Source organism: Podarcis filfolensis (assembly GCF_964270895.1).
Source record: "Podarcis filfolensis genome assembly, chromosome: 6".
In the NCBI taxonomy this organism is placed as follows: Eukaryota; Metazoa; Chordata; class Lepidosauria; order Squamata; family Lacertidae; genus Podarcis; species Podarcis filfolensis.
The window spans coordinates 91,976,789-91,996,815 of NC_139609.1; the positions used below are offsets into that span (position 1 = coordinate 91,976,789).

Consider the following 20,027-nt stretch of genomic DNA (forward strand, 5'->3'; position numbering starts at 1 on the left):
CTATGATTTTATGAACATCTGGAGCACTACTGATTGCCCAATCCAGCTTTAGACCATCCTCTGACTTTATAGCTGAGTTTGCAGAAGGCCTGCACCATTTCACGGGGAAACACAACTTCCCAAGGGTTGCCTTCCTTCCCCTTATTTCTTTTTCTTTCGACACTCAGTTTCTCCAAGGTTTTTAGAACTGCGTCTATTAAATAAATAAATTTTGGGCTGCTCTTTTCATGTCTGCTTTCATGCTTTCGTGTCCACATTTTGTATTTTAAGGTGGGTATTCCATTCCTGCTTAGCTGGCAGTGAGCCTCACTGAATACCACAGAACATACTTCTGCATGAAAATTGAGAGAGTTGCAACTGGTCTTCCATTTTTATTGTTTAGATGCCCATCAGCTCCATCGCCTTTTTTTGCCACGAAAGCAGCTGGTAGGGCTCGCACATGAAATAAATAGATAAAATCCCATAAATAATACAAAGAGGAAGAGAAGGAGAGAGAGAGAGAGAGAGAACAAATCCTTTGTCTTTCTCCAAAAGCATCTTCTTTGTGTCAGGCTGTGCATACAGGGCACACAATTCGTCATGCATTTTTAAGCAACTGCGTATGCACGTCTTGACAGTCTGGTTGGAACAGGCTTCTCTATAGAATAGTAAAAAGGTAAAGGGACCTCTGACCGTTAGGTCCAGTCGTGGACAACTCTGGGGTTGCGGTGCTCATCTCGCTTTATTGGCCAAGGAAGCCGGCGTACAGCTTCTGGGTCATGTGGCCAACATGACTAAGCCACTTCTGGTGAACCAGAGCAGCACATGGAAACGCCGTTTACCTTCCCGCCGGAGCGGTACCTATTTATCTACTTGCACTTGATGTGCTTTCAAACCACTAGGTTGGCAGGAGCAGGGGACCGAGCAATGGGAGCTCACCCCATCGCGGGGATTCGAACCGCCAACCTTCTGATCGGCGAGTCCTAGGCTCTGTGGTTTAACCCACAGTGCCACCCGCGTCCCTGTTCCCTATGGAATACCATAGAGCAATGACTGCGGCTGCACATTGGAATGCCCTCAGCTCTACCATAAAACCTAGGGAGAACACTGCCATATCCAACTAGTGACCCATCTAGGCCAGCACCCTGTGCTCACAGAGACCAACCACATTCTCGTAGGAAGCCAGAAAGAAGAACCTAAGTGCTGCAGCACTATTAAAAAATATATAACAGTAATAGAGAAAGGGCACAGGTGGTGCTGTGGTCTAAACCACCGAGCCTCTTGGGCTTGCCGATCGGAAGGTTGGCGGTTTGAATCCCCATGATGGGGTGAGCTTCCACTGCTCTGTCCCAGCTCCTGCCAACCTAGCAGTTTGAAAGCACGCCAGTGCAAGTAGATAAATAGCTGCAGCGGGAAGGTAAACAATGTTTCCGTGCACTCTGGTTTCTGTCACGGTGTTCCGTTGCACCAGAAGCAGTTTAGTCATGCTGGCCACATGACCCGGAAAGCTGTCTGTGGACAAACGCCGGCTCCCTCAGCCTGAAAGTGAGATGAGCGCCGCAGCCCCATAGTCGCCTTTGACTGGACTTAACCATTCAGGGATCCTTTACCTTTCTTTGCCTTATCACAAGGTGACATCCTATCAACTCTGCAAAATCCAGAATTTGCACTGTCAGCTGAACCGGCCCATGAGAACTGGCACAAAATGGGCTGCCCAAATCAAATCATAAGCCTCCAATCATATCAACGAGGGGAAATATAATTTCAGATGGAGAAAGGAAAAGTATTTAGAACCAAAGCAGGAAGCCTGGCTTAAGCTACTTTAATTGACAGCAGAGCAAAAAGAAGGAGAGACGATAACGAACAGCCCAGGAAACAGAGTATACCAGCAAAGGGCATAAAGGATGGAATTAAGTAAAGTAATGCACCAAGCAGTGTATCTAAACAAGGCACATATTTCAGTATGCAGCCCTCTGGTTTATATTAATAGACAATAAATAGATCAGATATACTATAACATCCATAGAAAGCAGTATAATTAAAAGAGCCAGATCCATTTGTATTTCTCATTCTCCAAAGAGGCAGAAGCTCTGAAAGATTAGCAATGCATTTTCCTAGGAAACCACAGAGCAGAGTAAGATATTTATGCCAATGGCATTTGGTAGCATTTATTTTGGGGCTAGGGAGTTTTACACTGGAGTTGCTACCACCTTTCTGCATTACAGTGATACCTCTGGTTACGCACTTAATTCGTTCCGGAGGTCCATTCTTAACCTGAAACTGTTCTTAACTTGAGGCGTGCTTTCCCTAATGGGGACTCTTGCTGCCGCTGCGCCACCAGCACACGATTTCCATTCTCATCCTGGGGCAAAATTCTCAACTCGAGGTAACTCTTCCAGGTTAGCAGAGTTTGTAACCTGAAGTGTTCATAACCTGAGGCGTTTGTAACTCGAGGTACTACTGTATACGTTGGAGCAAACTTATAAAACGCCACTCGCCTATGGCGAGTAAATATATCCCCAAGGTGACCAGGCAGAACAGCCTTTGTAAATTGGAATATATAAGCACTCGTTTCTTCTTTTCAGGATATGGCTCTGCAGATGCACCAGGCTACTAGTTTCCACAGGTCTTCTTTCTTTTTTCCCCTTTCTTTCTTTCTTTCTTTCTTTCTTTCTTTTTCTTTTTTTCTTTTTTTTTTTGGCAAGGCTGCACCAGGAACAATTTAATGTCAACGTATTTTATAGCTAACATACATGTTACATATAGATGGGCCTATATTTGTATGCAGTGCTATGCCAAGGTGTGGAGGCCTTGTTGCTAAATTGCAAAGAAAAAAGAAAAAAAGAAAAAAGCCACGGTTGCAGGTTCTATCTCCATACAGGACAGCTGTGCATTCCTGCATTGCAGGAGGTTGAACTAGATGACCCTCGGGGTCTCTTCCAACTCTACAATTCTATGATTCTAAGATCTAACGAAAGCAATGCTGTTATGTATTCAGTGGTCTGAGCTTGAGTCTGGACTAAGGATTCTGAGCCCCTGTGTTCTGAACCAATACATGATATTGAATCACAGAACATTTCTAGATTTGGGCCTCTGCCATTGGCCCTTGAACTCTAAGTCATGATTCGCAGCTTGGAAGTTTAGACAGCCAATCATGTTGGGAGTGGGAGTGGCCCAGGCCTTCAGAAATCCATATAAGCAGTTGCTTTGCCCCTGTTGTCCAGCTCTATAAGTTCAATAAAGGTTCTTGCTGTTATCACTCTGTCTTGCCTGGTGGGAACCCACCTACAATTACCACCCCAGGTTCCCAAAGCAGCATTGCCTATTCGCTCCTGAATGCATTGGTTTGAGAAACAAAATTAAAAAATTCCTTCCAGTAGCACCTTAGAGACCAACTTAGTTTGTTATTGGTATGAGCTTTCGTGTGCACGCACACTTCTTCAGATTGGTTTGAGAAAATGCACTTTCATCTCCCAGACCACTGTCTGGGGGGAAAAGTGGTCCCTGAGAATAAGAATTCCACCATCTCTGCCTATTAGGCTGTCTGTCATTATGCTATGTTATTATGTTTTTTATCACTGTAATTTGTTCTGAATGTTGTACACCACCCTGGGATCTTCTGAGAAAGCGTGGGATATACCGTATTTTTTGCTCTATAGGACTCACCGGACCATAGGACGCACCGGACCATAGGAGGGGGAGAACAGGGGGAAAAAAATCTCCCCCTCTCTGCGCAGTGCCCCTTCAGCGAAGCGGCAGGAGAAACAGAGCCCCTTCCATTTGTCCTCCCACCTCGCTGAAGGGGCGCTGCGCAGAGAGAAAAAACTGTGCAGCGCCTCTCCAGCGAAGCGAAGCCTGGAGAGAAATAGGGATCAGTGTGCACCGACCCCTCTCGCTCTCCAGGCTTCAGGTGGCTCTCCGCAAGCCTTCGGAGCGCAGCGGGAACTCCTGCTGCACTCCGAAGGCTTGCGGATAGCTGCCTGAAGCCCCCGGAGCACAGTGAGAGTTCCCTGCGCTCCGGGGGCTTCAGGCTGCCTCAGCGAAAGCAACGCGAAGTCTCCAGAGCGCGGGGGGAGCTGTCCCTCTGCACTTTGGAGGCTTCACGTTGCTATCACTGAAGCCAAGGAGCCTGCATTCACTCCATAGGATGCACAGACATTTCCCCTTCATTTTTGGAGGGGGGGAAATGCGTCCTATAGAGCGAAAAATACAGTAAACTGGAGGAGGAGGAAGAGGAGAAGGAGAAGGAGAAGAAGAAGAAGAAGAAGAAGCGAAACTTCAAGTTTGTATGGAAGGCAGTGTGCATTAAAAACATAGGAAGCTGTCTCATACCGAGTTGGATCATTGGTCTATCAAGCTCAGTATGTCCTACACTGACTGGCAGCAGCTCTCCAGGATTTTATGCAGGGTGTCACTCCCAGGCCTACCTGGAGATGCAGGGATTGAACTCTGATGATCTGCCACTGAGCTATGGCCTTTCTATCTGCAAACATTCCACACCAGAAACACCAGAGGGAGACATGAAAGTCCCAATGCATAGAATAAGAATATGTATTAGTAATTATTATGGATTTGAATGTTAATAAAAGAGAAGAGGTTAGTAAATGAAAGAAGTTAATATTATTAGAAATATGAATTTGGAGAACTGTTAAACTGGGGATATCATGAAATTCAGTCAGAGGGGATTTGAGGAAGTCAGTTATTAATGTAATGAAATTAGGAATTTGAAGTCATAATTTTTTCTTTGCGTTATTTTTTTGTTGTGGGTTTTGTAATGTTTTTCTTTTTTCATTTTTTATGTGATAAATGTGAAAATCAATTTAAAAAATGGGGGGGGGGGGAGAAAGAAAGTCCCAAGGCATGTGTTCTCTGAGGGCATGGGCCACCATCTCGCCCCAAAGCTGTCCTGTCAATAGGAAAATGATTCCTGTCATATTCAAACCAACTGGACTGCCGGCTACTTGCACACTGCAGAAATTCAAGCATGGATTTTTTGGCCCAGAGAATGCAATTCAGGGCAGGCCATAAAGAAGGTGAAGCTGACATTTACAAGGTGTTTGCAAAACTCCGGCTTAATTCTCCCAAACCCGCATTATCAGCACTTTGGACGTTTATAGGCAGGCTAGAATAATCAATACCTCGTTAAAAAATTCTTTGCATAGATTATAAGTCCAGAAATTGGGTGCATTTTAAATTGATTTATTTGTGTGCTGGGTCTGCATCCAGGAGCCAAACTGGAACTCTGCCTTGCATTTCACAGAACCATAATGTTGTGGGGATTAAGAGATTGTCCAAACTTGGAGTATCAACATCCTGAAGGGAGAGATCGCTGCCTCTCCTATTGCCCATCATGCACATTCAGACACACCCAGAGCAAAGGCTTAGAATGATGAGTTCCTGGTGATCACTGCACGGCCGCAGTCAAGAGACTCCACAAAACTTGGAGCATCTGAAGCTCTGGGATAGCTCAGCTGGTAGAGCAGGAGGCACTTAATCTCAGGGTCGCGGGTTTGAGCCCCACGTTGGGCAAAGGATTCCTGCATTGCAGAGGGTTGAACTGGATGACCCTCATGGTCCCTTCCAAGTATAGAATTCTATTATCTTTCTGAAGAGCCCCTTGTTTGCACTTAGAGAGGGACCATTTGGTCCCTATGTGACTGCCCTTGAGATATTTGATGAGGGCTCTCGTATCTCCTCTCAGTCTCCTCTTTTCCAGGCTAAACATACCCAGCTCCTTCAACCATTCCTCATAAGCCTTGGTTTCCAGACCCTTGGTCATTCATACATATATATATATATATATATATATATATATATATATATATATATAATATTTTTCGCTCTATAGGACGCACTTTTCCCCCTCCAAAAATTAAGGGGAAATGTGTGTGTGTCCTATGGAGCGAATGCAGGCTCCTTGGCTCCAGTGACAGCAATGTGAAGCCTCCGAAGCGCAGAGGGAGTGCTCCCTCTGCGCTCCAGAGGCTTCGCGTTGCTTTCGCTGAAGCCTGGAGAGCGAGAGGGGTCGGTGCGCACTGACAGGCTTCAGAGATAGCCGCTCTCCAGGCTTCAGGGATAGCCGCAAGTTCCCGCTGCGCTCCAGAGACTTCGGGTTCCTTTTGCTGAAGCCGGGAGAGCAAGACTCTCCTGGCTTCAGCAGAGAGGGAGAGCTGCGCAGTGCCCCTTCAGCCAAGTAGGAGGAGAAATGGAAGGGGCTTTCTTTCTCCTGCCGCTTCACTGAAGGGGCGCTGAGCAGAGAGGGGGAGAATTATTATTTTTCTTGTTCTCCCCCTCTAAAACAAGGTGCGACCTATGGTCGGGTGCATCCTATAGAGCGAAAAATACGGTGTGTGTATATAACATATAAGTTCCAACAATCATTTAACATAATTTCTTATCTTATACAATATTTTAGACTTCCGTCAACAATATTTATCTTACAATATTCTTATCTTATACAGTATTTAAGTCTTCCGTCAACAACCTCTAAAGATTGTCCGTTCTTTATCGCTTGTTCTGCATTTCTTAATTTCCTTTTACTTTTAATTGTCCTTAACTAATAATTATTTTCAAAGTCTTCCTTGCAATATTTCACAAAGTCCTCCATACAGAACTTCTTGCGGTCCTACTAGCGTAATCTGTTTATTACAACTGCTTTTCAAATAATTCAAATATTTACTCCAGTCCTCTAAGAATCTCTGATCAGAGACCCTTGATCATCTTGGTTGCCCTCCTCTGCACATGTTCCAGCTTGTCAACCTTCTTAAATTGTGGTGCCCAGAACGGGACACATTATTCCAGGTGGGATCTGCCCAAGGCGGAATAGTCTACTTCCCTTGAGCGGGACACTATACTTCTCTTGATGCAGCCTAGAATGCTGGACTAGATGGGCCACTGGCCTGATGTAGCAGGCACTTTTCTTACCTTTTCCAGAAACCCCCTAGGGACAGCACCCATGGCGTACTGTAAATAAGGCCACATCTGTACAATGGGTTGTGTTCAACATTGCTGGAATCACAAGACAGAGAAACCAGTAGAGAACACTTCAGTCTCCCAGGACATTCAATGCAAGATCTCAAAGCAGCTGTCTTATTATGCAAGAAATACAGAAGTTGCTGAATTACAACTTTTTACTAAACTGAAAACTATGGAGAGACCTGGTCTGAATAGGGATATTGGATCCTTGTCTCATTAAACATGCTAAAGCTAATTTTGGTCATCTGCATGCCATCCCTTTGCTTTTTCCTGTAGGACTAATTGCAGTCATTAACAGTCGTCAACAGGTATACCATACCTATTGAGCCAATCACCCATCTCCTACTTCCCTTCTGAGAAATACTCCACCCTCCCACTATATATAAGGGTCTGGTGACTTCTGTTGCAGTGTATCTGAAGAAGTGTGCATGCACACAAAAGCTTATACCCAAAACAAAATTAGTTGGTCTCTAAGGTGCTACTAAGGGACGCAGGTGGCGCTGTGGGTTAAACCACTGAGCCTAGGGCTTGCCGATCACATGGCCCGGAAGCTGTACGCCTGCTCCCTTGGCCAGTAAAGCGAGATGAGCACCGCAACCCCAGAGTCAGCCATGACTGGACCTAATGGTCAGGGGTCCCTTTACCTTTACCTTAAGGTGCTACTGGACATTTTTTAAATTTTTTTCGGTTGCTGGTTCCATTAGCATAAGGATTTTCCTTTGTGCAATGGAATGCTCCTTCCCTCTCTTCCCCTTAAAGCTGTTCAAGGGGATTTCCCAGATTTCCATGCACCGTGGCTTTTTAAGGAGATATTTATTGAGACCATTTCAGGGCACAATACGAGGTCTTGGCAGCCACAGATTCTGCCCTGGCAAAGCCTGGCATTTAATATGATGAAACCAGAAACCAATTTCCAATGTTGTTGCTTTTTATTGACACATTCTGAGTCCTCGCTGGCGTCTTCGGTACCTTGAACACTTGAAAGGTGGTCGCTATATGGTTATTATTCGAAAAGATTATTCTGCCTATCAGACAAAGTGTGTTTTGAAGCGGATCAACATAAAGAGAACTAGGCGCCTGGCAAAAAGCAGGCAGCATCTGGTTTCGGCTTCAACCTCCAGGCTCCGATGCTGCATAGGGTTTGAGAACAAGCACGTACGTACAGCTCTGGGAGTATTCGTGGGGGAAAGCTGACAAGCGGAAGCCAACATAGGCTTATGGTGTGCATTAACCAAGGGTCAAATCCAGAGCTCAGAGGAGGGAGAGAGCACAAAACAGCAAGACTCCCGGGGAAAATAAAAGACTCAGTCCCTAGCTCCCAAGGCCAGCTGGATCTACAGAGTCATATTTTCATCACACCTCTGGACATGAAGTTAGCAGAATTCTCCTAGCTAGCAAGATTACACAGATGAACAAGATATCAATGGCTGCCCACCATCTACCAGACTAAATTCAAAGTGCTGGTCTCGTAGCTGGACCGAGACTCCCCCGAACAAAAGATGCACTGTGCTCCATCTCAAAGCAACAGAGGTGGATGAAACGAAACCATCCGAATGCTGCCATATGTTGGAAAAATGCCCTGGGAAGGATGCAAAATTCCCCAAGTCTCCAGAGTGTTCCCTGGTGGCTCTCTCTAGCTGTAAAACTTCTTCAGTCCAGAGCGGCTGGTAATAAGCGACTCTTCTCTCCTGCAAAGAGCACGCCAGTCTTCTGGCATTATCATAGCAAGAAGAAAGACTCAATCGTAGTTCTAAAACTACTTTATTTACAGTCTTATATACAGAGACTCCATCAGTACGTCTGTGCTCTCTGAACACAGGTGGGACGTGGGTGGTGCTGTGGGTTAAACAACAGAGCCTAGGACATGCCGATCAGAAGGTCAGCGGTTCGAATCCCCGCAACAGGGTGAGCTCCCATTGCTCGGTCCCAGCTCCTGCCAATCTAGCAGTTTGAAAGCACGTCAAACTGCAAGTAGATAAATTGGTACCGCTCCGGTGGGAAGGTAAATGCCGTTTCCATGCGCTGCTCTGGTTCACCAGAAGCGGCTTAGTCATGCTTGCCAGATGACCCGGAAGCTGTACGCCGGCTCCCTTAGCCAATAAAGCGAGATGAGCACCGCAACCCCAGAGTCGGCCACGACTGGACCTAATGGTCAGAGGTCCCTTTACCTTTATACAGAGACTGCATCAGTACATCTGTGCTCTCTGAACACCAGTACAGAACTGTGACACACACAGAAGTGAAAGTAACTTCCAATAGTACTCCGAGGGAAGAGATAACACAGACTTCCTTTCTCACACTCTCTCAGACACTCACATGATGTATACAAATCATACTACCACTCGCTGGAGCAGCTCGAATAGATAAAAATCCTAACAGTTAGCAGAATTCTCCTTGCTAGCAAGATTACACAGATGAACAAGATATCAATGGCTGCCCACCATCTACCAGATTAAATTCAAAGTACTGGTTTTGGTGCATCAAGTTCCATATCAGGATACATAGATTATCTCACCTCTTATATACCCAATTGATCACTGTGCTTTGCACGTGAGGGCCTCCCGCAGATACCAACTTACCAGAAGGTCCATTCCACACAATGGGAGTTGGAATCAATGAATCATAGAGTTGTAGAGTTTGAAGGGACCTCAACAAGGGTCATCTAGTCCAACCCCCTGCAATGAAGGATTTGCAGTTCTGGCCATTCCCTCCCTGAGAGAAGTGAGGTTGCAGGGAACCAGGCAGAGGGCCTTCTCGGTGGTGGTGCCTGCCCTGTGGAACACCCTCCCATCAGATGTCAAGGAAATAAACAACTATCTGACGTTTAAATGACATCTGAAAGCAGCCCTGTTTAAGAAAGTTTTGAATTTTTGATGTTTTATTGTGCTTTTAATTCAGTTGGGAGCTGCCCAGAGTGGCTGGGGAAACCCAGTCAGATGGGTAGGCTATAAATAAAAAAATTGTTGCTGTTGTCGTCATCGTCATCAACATCTCAGCTAAGGCATCTGTGAAAAATGGCCACCCAAACTCTGCTTAAAAACCTCCAAGGAAGGAAAGTTCACAACCTCTCACGAGAGTTTGTTCCACTGCTGAACAGCTCTTACTGTCAGAAAGTTTTTCCGAATGTTTGTTCAGAATCTCCTTTCTTCCAACTTGAAGCCATGGGTTTGAGTCCTACCCTCCAATCCAACAATATTAGTCAGAATCTCCAACAATATTTGGAGAGCACCATGTTGACTAGCCCTACACTGATGCTTAAAAAAATATCTAACCAGCCCTACCATTTCCCCTCTTGTCCAACAGTCCAATGCAACTCGTATGCTTGATAGCTGTGAAGGCAGCCCCATGGATTAAAAGCAAAGAAGGAATGTATGGCTTCTGTTCACAGTGTGTGCAGTTTCAGTTGGAGCTAACCCTTTCTGAGCAAAAACATCATCTCCACAGACTTGGCTGAGCACCAGGCTTAAGGAACACAGTAGCTCATCCCCTGCGGGTTTCCCTCCATGAAATCAATTGTTGAGACTGAAAGTCCCTGCCTCTCCACAGCTGTCTAGGACCCCTCCTCTCCCAGGATTTTTCCAAGCAATCTGAGACTGCGCCTCCGACCTTTTCATGCCGCTCCCAGTTCTAGGAGACAAAGGGGAGGAGAGCTTATTGCAGAAATATAGGGATACACTTGCTTTTGAATTATGGTGATAATTCATATTCAAGAGGAGACTCTTGAGAGTCCCATGGACTGCAAGAAGACCAAACCTATCCATTGTGAAGGAAATCAGCCCTAAGTGCTCACTGGAAGGACAGATCCTGAAGCTGAGGCTCCAATACTTTGGCTACCTCATGAGAAGTGAAAACTCCCTGGAAAAGACCCTGATGTTGGGAAAGATGGAGGGCACAAGGAGAAGGGGACGACAGAGGACGAGATGGCTGGACAGTGTTCTCAAAGCTACCAGCATGAATTTGACCAAACTGTGGGAGGTAGTGGAAGACAGGAGTGCCTGGCGTGCTCTGGTCCAGGGGGTCACGGAGAGTCAGACATGACTAAACGACTAAACAACAACAACAACAGGGAGACACTTCTGCCTCTTCATCAGCCTGACATCTCTGCCTCTTGGCTTCCCTCCACTCCTGTTTCAGCTTCTGCCTCCGATTCTGGGCTTCTCTCTGCCATAGACTCTCCCAGCTCACTACGCCCTGTTCCCTCTTCAGCTTCCAACACCTCCTTCTTCCCAGTCTTCTCCCTCTCATCATTGTCCCCACCACTCCCCGGGCTCTGAACTTTCTTCCCTTGGTGATTCCCTTGGTGATTCCCCAGCTGGTTCCTCCCACCATCCCTTTGCATCCAACCAGCCCATGATACTTCTTTCTGGATATGAATTTGTCATGGTGAGGAAGGGACGTCTCAATGGATGGTTATGAAAGGTTTGCCTGACTTTACAGATGACTCATACTGAATATCTCCCTTAGCAATTTAATAGCAATTTTTTTGGGAAGGGAGGTGTTTGGAATGCAAGTCGAACTGCAAGATCGATGTGCTTCTTTCCTGACCCCTCCGAAAAGGATCTCTTTCAAGAGTCCTCGATCCCCAGCTGACCAAGCTGGTCATCAGAGCGGGAGGGTGATGACTGCAGAATAACAATGCGACACCTCCTTTTTGCGGATCAAAACCATCTGCGCGATTAGATCATTCCCAAACAGCTTCAAAACAAACAGCACTGATCAGGACTGCATGCGGGGTTAACGCCTGCAGAATTTCCCATTCTGAGGACCAGTTTTCATGTATCAATGAATAAAGCGGTACAGCTCTCCCAGGGCTCTACCACTTCAGGGTGAAGGTGGAGGGGTAGAGTTTGCATGTGCAAATGCCCTCCCAAAAATAAAAAATAAATGATACTCCTCCCTGTTTATAGGAAAAACAGTGTGTCGTGTACAGAACGGTGCCCTGATTTGGGTGCTGCAAGTTAAGAAGGATATAGACCAGAAATAGGGGACTCCAGTGAGCCACAAATCACTATGTTTCCACTTTAAACATCCCAGAGCATTCTGGGATTTGTAGTTTGTGAAGGGAGTTGAGAGTTGTTTGGAGACCCCTATTCCCTTCTCAGACCTACAATTCCCAGAGCACCCTAGGGAGAGGGACTGATTGTTAAACCATTCTGGGAATTGTAGCTCTGGGAAGGGAATAGGGGTCTTAACAGTGCCCTTAAGAAAATAAACTTCCCAGGATTCTCTGGTGGTTTGATACAACTGTTCAAAGTGGTACCATAGTGCTTTACACACCAGTGTGGTGTAGCGGTCAGAGTTTCAGACGAGGACCTGGGAGACCAGGGTTCAAATCCCTACTCAGCCACAAAGTTCACCTTTGGGCCAGTCACTGCTTTTCAGCTTAACCTACCTCACAGGGTTTTCGTGAGGATTAAATGAGGAGCGGGAAGAAACTTGTACACCACCTTGAGCTGCCTGGAAAGTCAAAGGTGGGATATAAAGGTAAAGGGACCCCTGACCATTAGGTCCAGTCATGGCCAACTATGGGGTTGCGGCGCTCATCTCACTTTATTGGCCGAGGGAGCCAGCGTACAGCTTCCAGGTCATGTGGCCAGCATGACTAAGCCGCTTCTGGTGAACCAGAGCAGTGCACGGAAACGCCGTTTACCTTCCCGCCGGAGCGGTACCTTATTTATCTACTTGCACTTTGACGTGCTTTCGAACTGCTAGGTTGACAGGAGCAGGGACCGAGCAACGGGAGCTCACTCCGTCGCGGGGATTCGAACCACTGACCTTCTGATCGGCCAGCCCTAGGATCTGTGGTTTAACCCACAGCGCCACCCGCATCCCTAAGGTGGGATATAAAATCCAACAAATAAAGAAATAAAGTATGGTATGGCCAAACTCGGGATATTGATTTGCCACCTGAAATGGTACAGCCTCAAAAAGGCTTTTAACCACTTGACGTTGCAGAATGCATAATTTGGCCGCAATTTATATATTTATTTATTGTTGCATTTATATCCTGCCATTCCTCCCAGAAGCTCAAGGCGACATCTCCTCATTTCCACTGTCTGTCATCCTCACAACGATCCTGCGAAGTAGGGCTAGGCAGAACAAGAGAGGAAAGGCAGATTTATCAAAGCTCCTTGCAAGGCATTTTTGAACCTTGAGGCGGTCAGTTCCTTAATACTGAAACGTCACAGCTTGTACTTAAGCTTCATCCTAGATGGGAGGAGGGTTCCTTGGTTTTTATTTGCCTGAATGACGACAGAAACTAATGAAATGGTGTCATTGATTACTCAAAGGCTAATAAACTGCGGGGCAAAAAAGCTTCTGCAATAGGACAGGAAGAAGCGAAAGCCGTTGAAAGCTGCAATTAATCACATTTGCTCATCATCCAATTTATTTAATTCACTGAGTTCAAGAGAAAGGGTTTTTCATTTTTTTAAAAAGACTCAGGCCTTTAGCATATCGCACAGTCAGTAACTCCAGCGTCTGTTTAATTGTATTTTGCTCCCCTCTCACTTTGTCTGTCAGTGAAACCATCTCAGCCCCAGCAGCAGCGCTATTAATTGATAATATGTTCATTATACACCCATCAGCAAGCAGAAACTACTTCTGCAAGAGGAGCCACAGGGTATGTAATGAACAATGGGCTGCAACAGAGCGAGCCAACCACAGCCAGCGTGGTACAGTGGTCAGAGTGTTGGACTAGGACCTGGGAGATCAGGGTTCGAATCCCCGCTTGGCCATGAAGCTTGCTGGGTGAGCTTGGGCCAGTAACTGCTAGGGAGCCCAGCCTACCTCACAGGGCTGTTGTGTCGATTGCATGAGGAGGGTGAACCATTAATGCCACCTGTGGAAGTGAGTTCCATAGTTTAACGATGTGCTGCTTGAAGAAATACCGTACTTTTCTGTGTATAAGATGCCCCCATGTATAAGACTCACATTTAAGAAAATAGGGGGAGATGGCACAGAGTTGCTGAGCTTTTTGGGGGAAGGATTGCCCAGTGTTTTTGAGCTTTTTTTGCGGAGGATTGCCCAGATTTGTTGAGTTTTTTCGGGGGGGATTACCAAGGGTTGTTGAGCTTTTTTTAAAGGGGATTGCCAAAAATTGCTCCCCTCGCTAGCAGAAGCTGCCAATCGCCTGCCCAATTGCTGCAGCATCAGCCAATCAACACCACCCATTGACGCAGGAACAAATAACATGTACAATAGCTGCGGCAGCAACCAACCAAAAGTCCACCCTACACACCATGATGTGTACACTTCTTTGTTGTTGTTGTTGTTTAGTCATTTAGTCGTGTCCGACTCTTCATGACCCCCTGGACCAGAGCACGCCAGGCACTCCTGTCTTCCACTGCCTCCCACAGTTTGGTCAAACTCATGCTGGTAGCTTCGAGAACACTATCCAACCATCTCGTCCTCTGTCGTCCCCTTCTCCTTGTGCCCTCCATCTTTCCCAACATCAGGGTCTTTTCCAGGGAGTCTTCTCTTCTCAGGAGGTGGCCAAAGTATTGCAGCCTCAGCTTCACGATCTGTCCTTCCAGGGAGCACTCAGGGCTGATTTCCTTCAGAAGGGATAGGTTTGATCTTGTTGCAGTCCATGGGACTCTCAAGAGTCTCTTCCAGCACCATAACTCAAAAGCATCAATTCTTCGGCGATCAGCCTTCTTTATGGTCCAGCTCTCACTTCCATACGTCACTACTGGGAAAACCATAGCTTTAACTATACGGACCTTTGTTGGCAACTTTACACACCGTGTATAAGACGGCCCCCATTTTTCAGCATGATTTTTAAAGGAAAAAACCATCGTCTTATACATGGAAAAGTACGGTACTTTCTTTTATCTGTCTCTGGAAATCCACAAGTTCTAGCCGCGTTATGAGAGAAGAAGGAAAACATTTCTCTCTCCACTTTCTCCATGCCTACAAGGTTCTCAGGATAGCCATCAATTTGAGGCTTTGCAGCTCATTGTTGCGACAGGGAAAAAGAAAGTAAATAAAATGCTTGCTCATCAAATTAAAAGCGGTTCGTAAGCTGGCTACTCCTACGCCTGCTCCTTGGGAGAAAGGCGATGGCAAACCTAGACAGCATCTTAAAAAGCAGAGACATCACCTTGCCAACAAAGGTCCGTATAGTTAAAGCCATGGTTTTCCCAGTAGTGATGTATGGAAATGAGAGCTGGACCATAAAGAAGGCTGATCGCCAAAGAATTGATGCTTTTGAATTATGGTGCTGGAGGAGACTCTTGAGAGTCCCATGGACTGCAAGAAGATCAAACACATCCATTCTTAAGGAAATTAGCCCTGAGTGCTCACTGGAAGGACAGATCGTGAAGCTGAGGCTCCAATACTTTGGCCACCTCAGGAGAAGAGAAGACTCCCTGGAAAAGACCCTGATGTTGGGAAAGATGGAGGGCACAAGGAGAAGGGGACGACAGAGGACGAGATGGTTGGACAGTGCTCTCGAAGCTACCAGCATGAGTTTGACCAAACTGAGGGAGGCAGTGGAAGACAGGAGTGCCTGGCATGCTCTGGTCCAGGGGGTCACGAAGAGTCGGACACGACTAAACGACTAAACAACAACAACAAGCTGGCTACTGGACTGATAGGCAATTTAGTATGGAGGGGTAACCCTAAATATTAATGGTTGTAATCTATCTTCTCTGTTAGTGTTCTCATAGATGTGTTCCACCTCCTGCTTCCACATCTCATCATCCTCCGTCTTGAACGCATGCCCAAAGTGATCTTGGCACCCCACCAAAATTCTACTGATAGTGAAAACCGAAATTCCTTTAACCTGTGGGATGTTTAATGGCAGCTTTGAGAAGCGACTTAGCTGGTGGTAGTGATTAACTCCTCTATTTATTTCTCTATTTTTTCTTTTCCCCCAAATATGCTATGCAAAAGAACAAGGAATAAACAAGAACAAAGTAATCTCGGTGCATTATAAACGTATCATGAACACAAAACAAAGTACATACAAACATACTTGCAGTCTCTCTCAAGCCATTGGGAAGGATCTAAACTTATTTAGACCTTGACTGAACCACCGCTTCCAGAAATTAATAAAAGGCAGCCAAGTTAATATAAAGCTTTCTCTGTTTTTTTCTACTTTCTCTTACAACCACAAATTTAGAGTTTTAGGGCATTTCTGCATGTTTCCGTACTTTGTGTGCCTCTTTAATAAAGGAAATAAACTCTTCAGCTGTTAAAAGATTTCAAGGGACATTCAGGCTACTTTTATTTATTCAACTACCTGCAGAGCAGGGGTCACCAACCTAAGACCCATGGGCCGGAAGCAGGCTGCGGAGGTCGTTTGACCGGCCGACGAGCCACCCCTGAACCGAGCCCCACGCTGCGCTAAACCAGCACAATGCGGTGCGGGGACTCGCTTCCGTGGCACCGGAAATCGCATCTGCACACACACAGACATCAGAAATCATGGGCACGGGCGTGATCCAGCCCCCAGAGGGGTCTCCACGGAACCGATCTGGCCGAGGCAAGATAAACCTTGCCAACCCCTGCTATGGAGGCTTTTTTATATATATTAAAAAAAACAGAGCAGCATTTCCGTGGCATGTCAAGAACACCACAATCCAGCATAAAAAAAATGAGGGGGCGGCATTCAGCGTGTGATAAAGGGTATTCTTCTCTTCAGTCCTTGCTAAATTCATGAGGTGAAGGGGCTGAGTTTTGGCTGATGACAAAAATGCACAGCCAATTATGAAGCTGTCATGGTCCAAGAATCAGATCCCCTATTACCTAAGGAGGGGGAGACGGTCTTGATTCAGAGGATGGGAGCACAGGAATCTGCCTTATACTGAGTCAGACAATTTGGTCCATCCAGCTCAGTCCTGTCTCCGCTTACTGCCATCAGCCCTCTCTCCCTGCCCTGAATGGAGATGCCAGGGACCGAAGCAGATATTGTCTGCATATCCCCTGCAGGTGTACAAAATGCCTGGGCAAGAAGGCATACACTTGGGGCAGGATGTAGCTCAGAGGCAAAACATCTGCCTTGCAAGCAGAAGGTCCCAAGTTCAATTCCCATCATCTCCATATAGGGCTGGGAGAGACCTCTACCTGAAACCCTGGGTTTCAGTCAGTGAAGACGATATTGAGCTCGACAGAGCAATAGCCAGACTCAATACAGTGGTACCTCGGGTTTCAGACGTTTCAGGTTACAGATGCTTCAGGTTACAGACTCCACTAACCCAGAAATATTACCTCGGGTTAAGAACTTTGCTTCAGGATGAGAACAGAAATGGTGCTCCAGTGGTGCAGTTTCAGTTTCAGGTTAAGAACGGACCTCCAGAACAAATTAAGTTCTTAACCCGAGGTACCACTGTATAAGGCAACTTCTTGTGTACTTGCATTCCTGTGTTCTCAAACCCTCCAAGTCTTCCTATTTTCCAGGGACAGTCCTAGATTTTTGGAAGCCATCCCGGTTTCTGATTTGATCCTGGAAAGTCCTGCTTTTCCTTAAAGGTAAAGGGACCCCTGACCATTAGGTCCAGTTGCGGATGACTCTGGGGTTGCGGCGCTCATCTCGCTTTATTGGCCGAAGGAGCCGGCGTACAGCTTCCGGGTCATGTGGCCAGCATGATTAAGCCGCTTCTGGCGAACCGCAGCAGCGCATGGAAATGCCGTTTACCTTCCCACCGGAATGGTACCTATTTATCTACTTGCACTTTGACGTGCTTTCAAACTGCTTAGGTGGGCAGGAGCAGGAACCGAGCAACGGGAGCGAACAGCTGATCTTCTGATCGGCAAGCCCTAGGCTCAGTGGTTTAGACCACAGCGCCACCCGCGTCCCTCCTTGATTTTCCTTAAAGGTAAAGGGTAAAGGGACCCCTGACCATTAGGTCCAGTCCTGACCGACTCTGGGGTTGCGGTGCTCATCTCGCTTTATTGGCCGAGGGAACCGGCATACAACTTCCAGGTCATGTAGCCAGCATGACTAAGCCGCTTCTGGCGAACCAGAGCAGCACACAGAAACGCCGTTTACCTTCCCGCCATAGCGGTACCTATTTATCTACTTGCACTTTGAAGTGCTTTCGAACTGCTAGGTTGGCAGGAGCAGGGACCGAGCAACGGGAGCTCACCCCGTCACAGGGATTCGAACCGCCGACCTTCTGATCAGCAAGTCCTAGGCTCTGTGGTTTAACCCACAGTGCCACCCTATTTTCATCAGAGAAATGTTGGAGGGCATGGATGATGTGTCAGTTCCAGAGCCTCCTTTTCCACCAGCAACAACCGACTAACCAGGCACCCTTTAACAAAGCCACTCTCTCCTCTCGCAGCCTTCCTTGCCAAGGGAAAAAGCCAATGTTTCCAAAATTGCACCTGTGCCCAATGAACAGAGTCAAGCATGCAACTCGTGCCGCAGCAACCTCCATCGCAGAGCACCATAAATTAGTCCCCAGAGTCAGCAGGAGATTAATCACTTGTATTATCTCTTAACTCCTTTTCTGGCACAACTTAAACACAGCGAAAACAGAGGGAGGGCAGATCCACTCTGCATCTGACATCATCCGAGGCTGGCTTAGGGTAACGACTGTGCTTTCCAACAACTGGGGTGCAAGATCGAGCTGGGGCTACAAGTCCCAAGATCTCCAGTGGGGTATGGCGTTCTTTCTGCCAGTTTCCACTAGGAAGAAGCAAAGGTAGGCATTCAATGTTTCTGAGTCAAGTTGACAGAAACCTACTTGCAAGGAATTATTTTCTCCCAATTTCTGTTCTCCTGTGAAATCCCCCAGCGCAACACACAATCTAAAACACAAATTCCTTCCCCTACACCGCACCAGCACCACTAATTCCCCTTGAATGCACCCAAAAGTAGGCCTTTGGATCCTGCCAAATGATGCCAAAATCTCCAGTGCCATTTTGATCCGCCGCTTAAAATTGGAAATTGCATTCCCTAGTTGCAGAAGAATATATATGTACCCACAGCAGTCGAGAAGGCTAGCTCTGCTACAGAAAAGCAAGCTAGCCATTTCTCTATACTCTGTAGGGAACAGAGGCCTGATTCTGATAAGGCATAAGGCATTTTTCCAAATGACACTCCATGCCACTAACTCCCATCCGCAGTGGTGGAGAGTAATAAATAAAATGACTTATATCTACTTCTGTGTAACTGTATACCCAAAATTTGCCTTAGGCAGGATGGTTTAGCCTGTCTAATGGTAGAACCGGCCCTGACTAGGTTAATTTTTAGTGGATTATGCTGCTAATTCCCATACATAAAAACAAGGCTTGGATACCTAGCTATATTCCTGCACGTCTCCGGTGCCAGGAGGGTCTCTGTAAACCCGGCATCTGGGAATTTACCTCATCAAATACTCCTACAGCCTAATTATGATAACCAATTCCAGTCTGCAATGTTTCACACAGCTCGGTTGTCAAGGAGACTTTTCTTCCCAAGCTACAAGTTCTCCTTCTCGCTCTCAACAGAAGCAAAGAGACTTAGGCAGGATATGAAATTCTTGCTGAATCCTCTGCAACAGAACAAAGGCATTTGCAGCCATCGTCTTGGACCAGTAGGAAAAGCCCAAGATTGTAATTTAATCTGGTCCACAGTCATTTATATTCATTAGGAGTCATAAATGAATTCTAGGATGGCACCAGTGATGCACTAATGTCATTGCAATGGTGGGGGGATTTTTAAAGCTATAAATATTTCACATAGGTAGGCAGTGCTGATAAAACGGATCTTTTTCTTCCAGAGGTTAAAAACACAAACACCAGAATATAGCAGCAGATTTGCCCCTGTCCTTTGCAGACCAACCCAGTTCACATAACCCCAAAAGAAAGCTAAAAGGTGGATGGGGATGCCCTGCAGAATGCAGTGTTTTTTTTAAATCTATAGATTTGTTTATGTATGTATATATAAATATTCCTGGCCCATTTTTCATTGCACAGCAATTTCAGAGCAGGTAACAACCAAAACAGTTTCAAATTCACAATATGATGACTTAAAAACAAGGCAGGTGAGTTACATGCAGCCAACGAGAAACATCAATACTGGCATCAGATTTCTCTAAAAAGTCTGGGGAAATAAAAGAAAAAAGCCCTGCTGGGTGCAG

At 46.2% G+C, this 20,027-nt stretch overlaps 1 protein-coding gene across 10 annotated transcripts in view; it reads right to left on the bottom strand.

The window, feature by feature from the left end:
* KCNQ2 (potassium voltage-gated channel subfamily Q member 2) overlaps window positions 1-20,027 on the bottom strand; it is a 132,479-nt gene that overhangs the window by 88,555 nt on the left and 23,897 nt on the right. The window lies entirely within an intron of this gene.